At 52.3% G+C, this 13,081-nt stretch overlaps 1 protein-coding gene across 1 annotated transcript in view; it reads left to right on the top strand.

Annotated features, from left to right (window-relative positions):
* The first annotated feature begins 4,608 nt into the window (after positions 1–4,608).
* Positions 4,609–13,081, top strand: part of LOC142312168 (uncharacterized) — a 78,073-nt gene continuing 69,600 nt past the window's right edge. Inside the window, exon 1 of the mRNA XM_075351071.1 lies at positions 4,609–4,655. The gene's annotated coding sequence lies outside the window, so the exon portion shown is untranslated. The remainder of the gene's footprint in view (positions 4,656–13,081) is intronic.

Consider the following 13,081-nt stretch of genomic DNA (forward strand, 5'->3'; position numbering starts at 1 on the left):
AACAATTCCACTCTGCAGGAGCTGCATTAGTAATTGTAAACGATAGGGTAACAGGGGCATGCTCCGACCAGACCATAATCTCTATAGAGGAGATCGCAATTTCAAGGCCACGCCCCCCTGGCCTTTCTGTTTTTAAGGCTGATTAATGGTTTGCACCTTGTAGTGACCCCTCTGTATTTGCTCTCATGAAGTATTCTCTTTGTGGTAGACTTAGATACTGAAACACCCACTTCCTGGAGAGTGTTCTTCACTAAGGAAAGGATTCTGTGATCATCCACCACTATTCTCTTCCTTGGATCCATGCCACTTAGCGTTCCCATGCTCCCCAGTGTGCTCATTTTTTCCCCAAAATATACCAAACTCTTGATTTGGCCACCCCTAACATTATTGCTATCTCTCTGATGGATTTTTTTCTTTTTTTTTTTCCAGCCCAAGGATGATCTGTTTTTCCTGCATTGAGATCTCCTTTGACTGCATGTTGTGGATTTACAACAACAGCTTCCGAATGTAAATGTCACACTTGGAATCCGCTCCAGACCTTTTAATTGCTTAATGATGATGGATTAATGAGGGAATAGCCTATGCTTCCCATTAAACAGCTTTTGAGATAATTGTCCAATTACTTTCGGTCCCTTGACAAAGAGGCAGCTACATGTTAGGGCTCCGCCACACATCCGTGAAAACCACGTCCGTGTAAAACGGGCCGTTTTTCGGGTCCGTTTATGGTATGTGTGGCCTGCGTGTGTATCCCGTATGCTAGCCGTATGTGCGTGTGGAATGTCCGTGTGTGCGTGAGTGAAATAACTGACATGTGTATGTGTTGTCCGTGTGAAATGTACGTGTGTGATGCTAAATGTCGTTACTACATGTCGGAAGACAGAGTAGCGGGATGAGAATGAACTCGGGTGAACTTCACCCGACTTCATTGTCATGCCGCGGCTCTGTCTTTGTGCCGTGTACTGATTAGCGGTCACCTGTGAAGGATTCACCGGTGACCACTAATCCCCCGAGTGACTGAAGTGTCCCCCCCTCTCTCATACTCACCGTTCCCCGATCCCCGGCGCTGCACGGCGTTCACACTGTTCCGGCGGCTTTTTCTAATTTGAAAAAGCCGGCCGCCCATTAATCAATCTCGTATTCCCTGCTTTACCCGCCCACCGCTACTCACCTCATTAGCTGCGTGGAGGTGACCGGAGCGGCGGTGTCTTCTGCTGCTCCTGTCACCTCCATGCAGCAGAGCTGGACGCGACGCTGGAGGTCCGTGGAGTACGCCGGACATGGAGGGTTTGTCGGGGTTAATAAATTGGTAATGAGGGAATTTGTTTGTGTTTTTTATTTCTAATAAAGGATTTTTTCAGGTGTGTGTGTTTTTTTACTGTAACTTACAGATTAATCATGGAAGGTGTCTCATAGACGCCTGACATGATTAATCTAGGACTTATTGGCAGCTATGGGCAGCCAATAACTCCTTATTACCCCGATTTGCCAACGCACCAGGGTAAATCGGGAAGAGCCGGGTACAGCCCCAGAACTGTCGCATATAATGTATGCGGCAATTCTGGGCGGCTGCTGACTGATATTGTTAGGGTGGGGGGCCCCCCATAACGTGGAGCTCCCCATCCTGAGAATACCAGCCTTCAGCCGTATGGCTTTATCTGGCTGGTATTAAAATGGGGGGGGGACCGCACGCCGGTCTTTTTAATTATTTATTTATTTATTTTAATGCACAGTATAGACACGCCCACCGGCTGCTGTGATTGGGTGCAGTGTGACACCTGCCACTCAGCGTGGTGGGCGTGTCTCACTGCAACCAATCACAGCCGCCGGTGGGCGGGTAAAGCAGGGAATACGAGATTGATTAATGGGCGGCCGGCTTTTTCAAAAGAGGAAAAGCCGCCGGAGTTTTTATAACAGCCGTGCAAAGCCGCGCTGGAGATCGGGGAATGGTAAGTATGAGAGAGGGGGGAACTGACCGACAGACAGCTAGAGGGACAGACAGACATAGAGACCGACCGACGGACTGAGGGAGAGAACGAAACATAAAAAGAAAAAAGACTGACATCACATGAAAAAAGCACAAAACATACAGGGAACAAACAGAGATGCGTCCGTGTCACTCGGACGTGCGCACAGACCCATTGACTTTCATTGGGTCCGTGCTGCGTGTTGCGTGAATAAAACGGACATGCTGGCGTGAGACACGGACCAAAAAACGCATCACGGAGACGGACTCACGGACATAACCAAAAACGCAATTGTAACCGCAGAGATCTAGTAACATTGGTGCACGTTTGGCCGTGTCTCCAGTATACACGGAAACGGACCAAACACGCACGTGTTTCACGGATGTGTGTTTCAAGCCTTAAAGAGATGTGATTCCTAAACCCTTACTCCAATTAAGATGTGAAAACCCTCAAATTAAAGCTGAGAATATGCACTTAAAAACGCATATTGATAACATAACTGTATATAGAATGTTTTGATAAACAGGTAAAATGTCAAAATTTGTGTCACTGTCCAAATATTTCTGGACCTAAATGTATCTCCTCCACACACATGGCCGAGCCCCACACATCTCGTAACCATATTTCTGCTCCGCACACTAAACATAAACACATATACATCATACACACAGGTTCCGCTCCACGCACGTCATACACGCGCAGCTCAGTACACGTCAAATAAAGGTGGCTCCACTCCACTCACATTCTACAAACAAGGCTGCATTCTGTACACATCATATGGCTCTGCTCCGTACACCTCGTACACACACGGCTCTGCTCCGTACACCTCGTACACACACGGCTCCGTGCCGTACACCTCGCACACACGGCTCAGCTCCGTAAACCTCGCACACACGTCTCTGCTCTGTACAACTCGTACACACACGGCTCCGCTCCGTACTCCTCATACACACGCGGCTTAGCTCCTTACACCTCGTACACACGCGGCTCGACTCCGTACACCTCGTACACAAACGGGCTCGGCTCCGTACACCTCGTACACACGCGGCTCTGCTCCGTACGCCTCGCACACACGCGGCTCGGTACACCTTGCACACATGCGGCTCCGCTCCGTACACCTCGTACATACACGGCTCCGCTCCGTACACCTTACACACACGGCTCCACTCTATTCACCTCGCACACACGCGGCTCCGTACACCTCGCACACACGCGGCTCCGCACAGTACACCTCGTACACACGCGGCTCCGCTCCGTACACCTCGTACACACGTGGCTTCGCTCCGTACACCTCGTACACACGCGGCTCCGCACACCTCGCACACACGCGGCTCGGCGCCGTACACCTCGCACACACGCGGCTCGGCTCCGTACACCTCGCACACACGCGGCTCGGCTCCGTACACCTCGCACACACGCGGCTCCGCTCCATACACACGCGGCTCCGCTCTGTACACCTCGTACACACGCGGCTCCCCTCCGTACACCTCGTACACACGCGGCTCCCCTCCGTACACCTCGTACACACGCGGCTCTCTACACATCATACACACATGGCTGTGCTCCGTACACCTCGTACACACACGGCTCGGCTCCGTACACCTCGTACACACACGACTTGGCTCCGTACACACACACACGGCTCTGTGCCGTACACCTCGTGCACACACGGCTCTGTACACCTCGCACACACGCGGCTCTGCGCCGTACACCTCGCACATACGCGGCTCGGCTCCGTACACCTCGCACACACACGGCTCGGCTCCGTACACACGCGGCTCCGCACCGTACCTCGTACACACGCGGCTCCGCACAGTATACCTCGTACACACGTGGCTCCGCACAGAACACCTCGTACACACGCGGCTCCGCTCCGTACACTTCGTACACACGCGGCTCCGCTCCGTACACCTTGCACACATGTGGATCGGCTCCGTACACCTCGCACACACGCGGCTCGGCTCCGTACACCTCGCACACACGCGGCTCGGCTCCGTACACCTCGCACACACGCGGCTCGGCTCCGTACACACGTGGCTCCGCACCGTACACCTCGTACACACGCGGCTCCGCTCCGTACACCTCGTACACACACGGCTCCGCTCCGTACACCTCGTACACACGCGGCTCCGCTCCGTACACCTCGTACACACGCGGCTCCGCTCCGTACACCTCGTACACACGCGGCTCCGCTCCGTACACCTCGTACACACAAGGCTCCCCTCCGTACACCTCGTACACACACAGCTCCGCTCCGTACACCTCGTACACACAAGGCTCCCCTCCGTACACCTCGTACACACACACGGCTCTGCTCCGTACACCTCGTACACACACGGCTCTGCTCTGTACACCTCGTACACACAAGGCTCCCCTCCGTACACCTCGTACACACACGGCTCCGCTCCGTACACCTGGTACACACGCGGCTCCCCTCCGTACACCTCGTACACACACGGCTCTGCTCCGTACACCTCGTACACACACAGCTCTGCTACATCCACACTGTAAACCCCTCCTGACCCCACACACAACCTTCCCCTCACCCAGCCCCATGACACCCAGCACAGCACAGTCATACACTGAGGAGCTGGTCATGTGACCCCTGACTCCTCCCCTCCATGTGACATCATCACAGGTCCTGTAAGCACAGAGCAGCCATATATCTAGTGTGCGGCTCTGCAGGAGGAGGTATGTGGAGATTCCCCATTACTGGGGCAGGGGGCATTGACCCCTTCACTACTGAGACTTTCTTGGTTTTTCTCTTGCTGATTTCCATGAATCGTGCGATTTCTGTTCCTTTTCCTCTGATAGTTACAGATGACCCTCCCACCCCCTAATATATAAATCCCCCTTCCCCTCATTGTTCCTGCAGATCCCAGTGACCCCAGGACTCGGAACCGATCTTCTGGACCAGTTTCCTCATTCTGGAAATGTGGATCCGGCAGTCGGCAGTGGCTATACAGTTGAAACCAGACGTTTCCACCCACTCTCTATAAAGACACATCTGCATGTTTTTCTCACTATCTGACATGAAAGCAGAATAAACCTTTCCCGTTTTAGGTCAATTAGGAATCAAAATAATTTATATTTGCCAAATGCCGTAATAATCAGAGAGAGAGGGAATGTTTTATGGCATTTTTATTACTTTCTGCAAAGTCAGAAGTTTCCATACACTAAGAGTACTATGCATTTAAACAATATGGGACAGCCCATATGATGATGTTATGTCTTTGTAAGCTTCTGATAGATTTGTTGGCAACATTGGGTTAATTAAAGACACCTGTGGATGTATTCTAATGCACACCTGAAATACACGGCTTCTTTTTGTAACGTCATGGCAAAGTCAAAAGAATTCAGCCAAGATCTCAGGAAGAGAATTGTGGACTTGCACAAGTCTGGTTCATCAATAGGTGCAATTTCCAGATATCTGAAGGTGTCTCGTTCATCTGTATGCAAGTACAAATAAGATGTGAATGTCCAGCCATCCTACTGCTCAGGAAGGAAATGAGTTCTGTGTACCAGAGAGGAACGTGCTTTGCTTTTGTCAGACATGTGCATATCAACCCAAGAATAAAAGCAAAAGACCTTGTGAAGATGGTGGCGGAAGCTGGTAAGATTGTGTTTTTATCCACAATGAAACGAGTACTGTATCAACATGGGCTGAAAGGCTACTCTGCCAGGAAGAAGCCATTACTCCAAAAGAAACATAGAAAAGCCAGATTACAAATACACACAGGAACAAAGTCCTTAATTTTTGGAGTTATGTCCTGTGGTCTGACAAAACTAAAATTGAACTGTTTGGCCAGAATGACCAACATTACGTTTGGAGGAAAAAGGAGATGCTCTGAAGCCTAAGCACGCCATCCCAACTGAAACACCGGGGTGGCAGCATCATGTTGTGTGGTTATTTTGCTGCAGGAGGGACTGGTGCATTTCCCAAAATAGATGGCATCTTGAGGAAAGAAAATTACATTGCAATACTGAAGCAACATCTCAAGACATGAGCCAAGAACTTAAACCTTGGGCGGAAATGGGTCTCCAAATAGACAATGACCCGAAAAATACTGCCAAACTGGTTACTAAGTGGCTCAAGGATAACAAAGTCAATGTTTTGGAGTGGCCATCACAAAACCCTAATCTCAATCCTATTGAAAATTTAATGGCAAAGCTGAAAAGGCAGATGCGAGCAAGACAACCTATAAACATGGCTCAGTTACATCAGTTCTGTCAGGAGGAATGGGCCCAAATACCTACCAACTATTGTGAGAAGCTTGTGTAAGGAGATCCAAAACGTTTGACCCAAGTCATACAGTTTAAGGGCAATGGTACCAAATACTAATGAAATGGATGTAAACTTTTGACTTTGCAGTAAGTCATAAAAATGCTTTAAATCATTCTCTCTTCCTCATTCTGGCATTTGGCAAATATAAATAATCTTCCTTATTTACCTAAAACGGGAAAGGTTTATTCTGATTTCATGTCAGATAGTGAGAAAAACCTGCAGATGTGTCTTTATAGATAGTGGATGGAAACCTCTGGTTTCAACTGTAGATGTATGAGGCGCTGTTATCTGCGGTCTGAGCTGTATGATAATATTTGGTGATATGCGTATAGGGAATACAGGCCTCCCCCCCCCCCTTTCTCCATTTGCCGCCGATGAAATGAAAAATAATCCAAGTTGAGTCCTCAGTAGGTGATTCCAGTTAATGACTGAAAAGAAGGTAACAATTAGCCGCTTTCCAGACTCCTCCGGTCTCTCCATCACTTTATATTATGTTTGTTCCCATCTTTTCAGTCAGACATTAAAGGCATCAACTACTGAGGACTCTGAAGTTTGATTATTTTTCTATCTACTGGATAATGAGGTAAAAACATATGTATTTCTTCATCGTTCCTTATGGGAGACCCAAACCATGGGTGTATAGCTTCTGCCTCCGGAGGACACACAAAGTACTACACTCAAACGTGTAGCTCCTCCCTCCGGGCTATATACACCCCCTGGATGACAATCTAACCAGTTCAATGCTTTGTGTTCAGGAGGTCACACACACACATGCATTCTCTGATTTTTTTCATTTTTATTTTGATTTTAAAGATTTGGAAGAAAAGCGGGTCCAGTCTGGACTCCCGGCATGTCCCTTCTCACCCCACTGTGTCGGCGGTGCTGTTAAGGTTGACTTTACAAGGCTGGAGCCTTCACATGCCGCGCTCCTTCAACATCCTCTGAGAGGCTCTGGTTTGAAGTGGGAGCCGTCTCGGTCCTCTCTGCTTGCAGGAGACTGGTCTCCATCCGCAGCCCTGTCTGGTTCCTGCTGGAAGGAGCGTTTAACCCCCCCTCAGGGACTGGCCCTGCGTCTCAAAAGCTAAGTATTGAGACGTTTTTCAGGGGTCCCGGGTACTTTTATTAGGGGGAAAGTATGTTTTTTATCTTTACTTTAAATTCCGGCCGGTTCTGGGGGTTTCCCCTGAGAACCGCGCCGAAGGTGCCTGCTCGTCGGCCGCATGTTAAAATCTAGGCCCCGGCTTCTGTTTGGGCCTAGTTTCGGTTTCATCTTCCTCTGCATGTCATTCATGCAGGGGAATAGAGTGGCGCCGCCCACCGGCCATCCAGCAGAGGGGAGGACACTCCTCTCTGAGGAGATGTTTCCCTCCCCTGCATCTCTCCTTAGCCCTCCGGTTTCCCGCTCTTGGGCTAATCTCTGCCCCCCCTCCTCCTCCCAGCGCCATTTTCTCAGCGTTTATCACACTGATCGGTGCTGGCTGCTGAACCTGCTGCTTTCTAGGAAGGCTGACGCTTTACTGGGGGTCCGAGCTGTGGAATCCGGAGGGCACACAGAGAGCGGTCTGGTAAGCCACAACCTCTGGTTGTGGGCTTTATTATACACTCTCAGGACATTCTATACGAGTGTATTCTTACTGCAGAGCTTCCACCTCAGCAGCATGTCTGTCACCCGGAGCAAGGCTGCAAACCTGTACGCTATATGCACTGCATGTAAGCTCATTCTGCCAGAGCCAAGCACATACCCACATTGTGATGCCTGTGCTAACATGGTTGTGTCTCAGCCTGGAGCCTCCTCAGCCTTGGGTAGCATCCTTTTCCAAAGCTATTTCCCAGTCTTTTGCCGACTCCATGGGGCAGCTGTCCCGGACACTGCTGACCATGCATCAGCCCTCTGCTCAGGGTGCCTCTGCTGCTCCGAGCTCTGCAGAGCTCTCAGAGCATGTCCTAGGACCCCGTCCCCCTAAACGGAGACGCAGGGACCCTTCTCCTTCCTCGTCCCACGGCTCTGATTCACGAGCCGAGGTGCAGGGCGAGGAGGATTCGTTTACTGTGGGCTCAGACGCTACCTCTATGTACCCCATTGACTTGTCTGAGGGTGATGCGGATGTTAGTGTCTTGATTGCGTCCATTAACTCCGTACTGAACCTCAACCCACCAGAGTCAGAGGAACAAGCCTCTCTGGTAGAGATACACCAGTTTACCTCACCTAAGAGAGCTAGGAGTATGTTTTTTAACCACTCCAGTTTTCAGACCACTGTTACCAAGCCCAGGGCCTGTCCTGACAAACGTTTTCCGAAGCGTAGTTCTGATGACCGTTTTCCTTTTCCACCAGAGGTGGTTAAGGAATGGGCCCAGTCTCCAAAGGTAGACCCTCCGGTGTCCAGAATCTCAGCCCGCACAGTCGTAGCTGTGGCTGATGGCACTTCTCTTAAGGATCCCACTGACCGCCAGGTTGACCTTCTGGCCAAGTCTGTATATGAGGCGGCAGGAGCCTCGTTCTCCCAGTCTTTTGCGGCAGTGTGGGCTCTTAAGGTAGTCTCTGCCTCTCTGGCGGAGATACATTCCCTCACCAGGGACTCTATGCCTGAGATGGATGCCTTAACTTCTCAAGCTTCGGCTTTTTCATCCTACGCCATGTCTGCCATCCTGGAGGCTTCTCACCGCACGGCGGTGGCCTCCGCTAACTCCCTCGCGATCCGCAGGATCTTGTGGCTTCGAGAGTGGAAAGCAGACGCTTCCTCTAAGGCTAAGTTCACATTTCCGCTAAAATCTATCAGTCACAATCCGCTGCTCTTGTAAACAGCGGAATCCGTTTAGCGGATTCCGCTGCTCCCATAGACTTGTATGAGCAGCGGATTGTGACTGATGATGCTGCGTTGCACCCTCCGCCCGACTGATCAGTCGTGGAACGACTGACCGCCGGGCGGGAGGAACGCAGCATGTAACGTTTTTTGAGCAGCGAGATCCGTCGGATTTCGCTGCGCATGCTCTCTGGCTCCCTGCACACGTCACCAGCTTTGGTTGGTTACCCGATATTTACCCTGGTTACGGTGCAAGGAGCCAGCGCTAAGCGGTGTAGGCCCGTAACCAAGGTAAATATCGGGTAACCAAGGTAAACATCGGGTGCTTTGCTGTTACCCGATATTTAGGCTGGTTACGTGTGCAGGGAGGCCGACACTTCCCCGCTCGGCCCTGCCCCCTCCCGCACTCCGCACATGTATGTACACACACACACATACACACACCTGTCCCCAGCCATGCAGACAAGCACTGCCACTGACACCCTCGTCTGGCCCCGCCCCCTGCTCGGCTCCGCCCCCTCCCGCACTTTGCATGTGCACACACACACATACATACATACATACATGCACATACACACACTCACTCACACATACACTCACCTGTCCCCAGCCATGCAGACCGCAGCACTTCCACTGACATCCTCAGCGCCTGGCCCCGCCCCCCGCTCGGCTCCGCCCCCTCCCGCACTTTGCATGTGCACACACACACATACATACATACATACATACATGCACATACACACACTCACTCACACATACACTCACCTGTCCCCAGCCATGCAGACCGCAGCACTTCTACTGACATCCTCAGCGCCTGGCCCCGCCCCCCGCTCGGCTCCACCCCCTCCCGCACTTTGCATGTGCACACACATACATACATACACACACACATACATACATACATGCACATACACACACTCACTCACTCACAGATACACTCACCTGTCCCCAGCCATGCAGACCGCAGCACTTCTACTGACATCCTCAGCGTCTGGCCCCGCCCCCCGCTCGGCTCTGCCCCAGAACTCCGCCCCTCGCACACAACGGAATCCGACAAAGAATTCTGTTCTTTGTCATTCGTTGTACAGCGTTGAACAGCGCATCAGTCACATGCGTCAAGCGACGCATGTGACTGATACAAATCAACGGAAATGTGAACTTAGCCTAAGAAGTACCTTGCGAGTCTCCCTTTTGCTGGGTCCCGGCTGTTTGGTGAACAACTGGATGAAATAATTAAGGAAGCTACTGGCGGGAAGAGTACTTCCTTGCCACAAACTAAAACCAGGAAACCTGTCCAGGGCAGGAACCAATCGAGGTTTCGTTCCTTTCGTTCCTCTAACTGGTCATCCTCTAAGCCCTCGACCTCGTCCACTACCGCAGCCAAGGATCGTAAACCCAACTGGCGCGCGAAGCCGCGTCCTCAAAAGACCGGAGGAGCCGCTGCCACTAAGGCAGCCTCCTCTTGACTATCTGGCTGTGCCAGCAACGTCCTTGGTCGGTGGCAGGCTCTCCCACTTTGGCGACGTGTGGTTTCAACACGTCTCCGATCAGTGGGTGCGAGATATCATCTCCCACGGCTACAGGATAGAATTTTCTTCCAGCCCGCCAAACAGATTTTTTCTGTCCACCCCCCCCGCTCCAAAGCCGCCGCCTTCTCTCAGGCCGTGGCATTTCTGCAGGCCAACGGTGTAATTGTTCCGGTTCCCGCCCGGGAACGGTTCAGCGGTTTCTACTCAAACCTCTTTCTAGTCCCCAAGAAGGACGGTTCCTTCCGGCCCATCCTGGATTTCAAGCTTCTCAACAAGCATGTTCAGGTTCGGCACTTTCGCATGGAATCTCTGAGATCGGTCATTGCCTCAATGACCCAAGGAGATTTTCTGGCATCCATCGACATCAGAGATGCCTATCTGCATGTGCCTATTGCGGTTTCACACCAGCGTTGGCTACGCTTTGCAATCGGAGAGGAACATTTCCAATTCGTGGCTCTCCCCTTCGGCTTAGCCACGGCCCCTCGAGTATTCACCAAGGTCATGGCAGCAGTGGTTGCGGTTCTGCACCTCCAGGGGTTGGCAGTGATTCCTTACCTGGACGACCTTCTAGTCAAGGCCTCATCCAGTGCAGACTGCCAGCGGAGTGTCTCACTCACTCTCGCCACGCTCGTTCAGTTCGGGTGGCTTGTCAACCTGCCCAAGTCCACTCTGACCCCGACCCAGGTGCTTCTTTACCTAGGGATGCAATTCGAGACTCTGCCGGCACTTGTCAAGTTGCCCTTAGTCAAACAGCAGTCCCTTCGTCTGGCGGTGCGCTCTCTGCTGAGGCACCGCCGTCATTCCATCAGACACCTCATGCAGGTGCTAGGTCAGATGGTGGCGTCAATGGAAGCGGTTCCCTTTGCCCAGTTCCATCTGCGTCCCCTGCAGCTGGACATTCTCCGCTGTTGGGACAAGCGGATCTCTTCCTTGCACAGGCTGGTGGCTCTGTCGTCACAGACCAGGAGCTCCCTTCAGTGGTGGCTTCGGCCCCTCTCTCTGTCACAGGGACGCTCCTTCCTGACTCCGTCCTGGGTGATCCTCACCACGGATGCCAGCCTCTCCGGTTGGGGAGCAGTATTTCTCCATCACCGAGCACAGGGCACTTGGACTCCGTCCGAATCAGCCCTCTCGATCAATGTGCTGGAGATCAGAGCTGTGTTTCTAGCTCTCCTAGCCTTTCACCACCTGTTGGCGGGCAGGCACATTCGAGTTCAGTCGGACAACGCGACAGCGGTTGCCTACATCAATCACCAGGGCGGGACTCACAGCCGTCTGGCGATGTTGGAGGTTCAACGAATCCTCCAGTGGACGGAGGACTCCAAGTCCACCATATCTGCAGTCCACATCCCAGGCGTGGAAAACTGGGAGGCCGATTATCTCAGCCGTCAAACCGTGGACAGCGGCGAGTGGGCCCTGCATCCGTCAGTGTTCAGATCAATCTGCCGCAAGTGGGGCACTCCGGAAGTGGATCTAATGGCATCCCGGCACAACAACAAGGTTCCGGTTTACGTGGCTCGCTCCCACGATCCTCAAGCCTTCGCAGCGGACGCACTGGTTCAAGATTGGTCTCAGTTCCGTCTGGCCTATGTGTTTCCCCCTCTAGCTCTCTTGCCCAGGGTCCTGCGCAAGATCGGAATGGAGGGCCGTCGAGTCATAATCATTGCTCCGGACTGGCCCAGGCGAGCTTGGTACCCAGACCTGCTCCGTCTGTCCTTGGGGGTGCCGTGGCACCTCCCGGACCGCCCAGACCTTCTCTCTCAAGGTCCGTTCTTCCGCCAGAATTCTGCGGCTCTCAGATTGACGGCGTGGCTCTTGAGTCCTGGATCCTGACGGCTTCAGGCATTCCCTCTGAGGTCATCTCCACTATGACTCAGGCTCGGAAGTCTTCCTCGGCCAAGATTTACCACAGGACTTGGAGGATTTTCCTGTCCTGGTGTCGCTCTTCCGACCATGCTCCTTGGCCGTTCTCCTTGCCGACCATCCTGTCTTTTCTACAGTCCGGTCTACAGCTAGGACTGTCCCTCAATTCCCTCAAGGGACAGGTGTCGGCTCTGTCGGTATTGTTCCAGCGGCGTATCGCCCGACTGGCTCAGGTGCGCACCTTCATGCAGGGCGCATCTCACATCATTCCTCCTTACCGGCGGCCCTTGGATCCCTGGGACCTTAATCTGGTCCTCACGGCCTTACAGAAACCCCCCTTTGAGCCTCTCAGGGAGGTTCCTTTGTTTAGACTTTCACAGAAAGTTGTTTTTCTAGTAGCCATAACTTCTCTCAAAAGAGTTTCTGATTTGGCTGCGCTCTCTTCGGAATCCCCCTTTTTGGTGTTTCACCAAGACAAGGTGGTTCTTCGTCCGACTCCGGACTTTCTCCCTAAGGTGGTGTCTCCTTTCCACCTTAACCAGGACATTTCATTGCCTTCTCTTTGTCCGGCCCCTGTGCATCGCTTTGAGAAGGCGTTGCATTCCTTAGATTTGGTGCGGGCGCTCCGAATCTATGTGT

This window comes from Anomaloglossus baeobatrachus, chromosome 5 (assembly GCF_048569485.1).
Source record: "Anomaloglossus baeobatrachus isolate aAnoBae1 chromosome 5, aAnoBae1.hap1, whole genome shotgun sequence".
Classification (NCBI taxonomy): Eukaryota; Metazoa; Chordata; class Amphibia; order Anura; family Aromobatidae; genus Anomaloglossus; species Anomaloglossus baeobatrachus.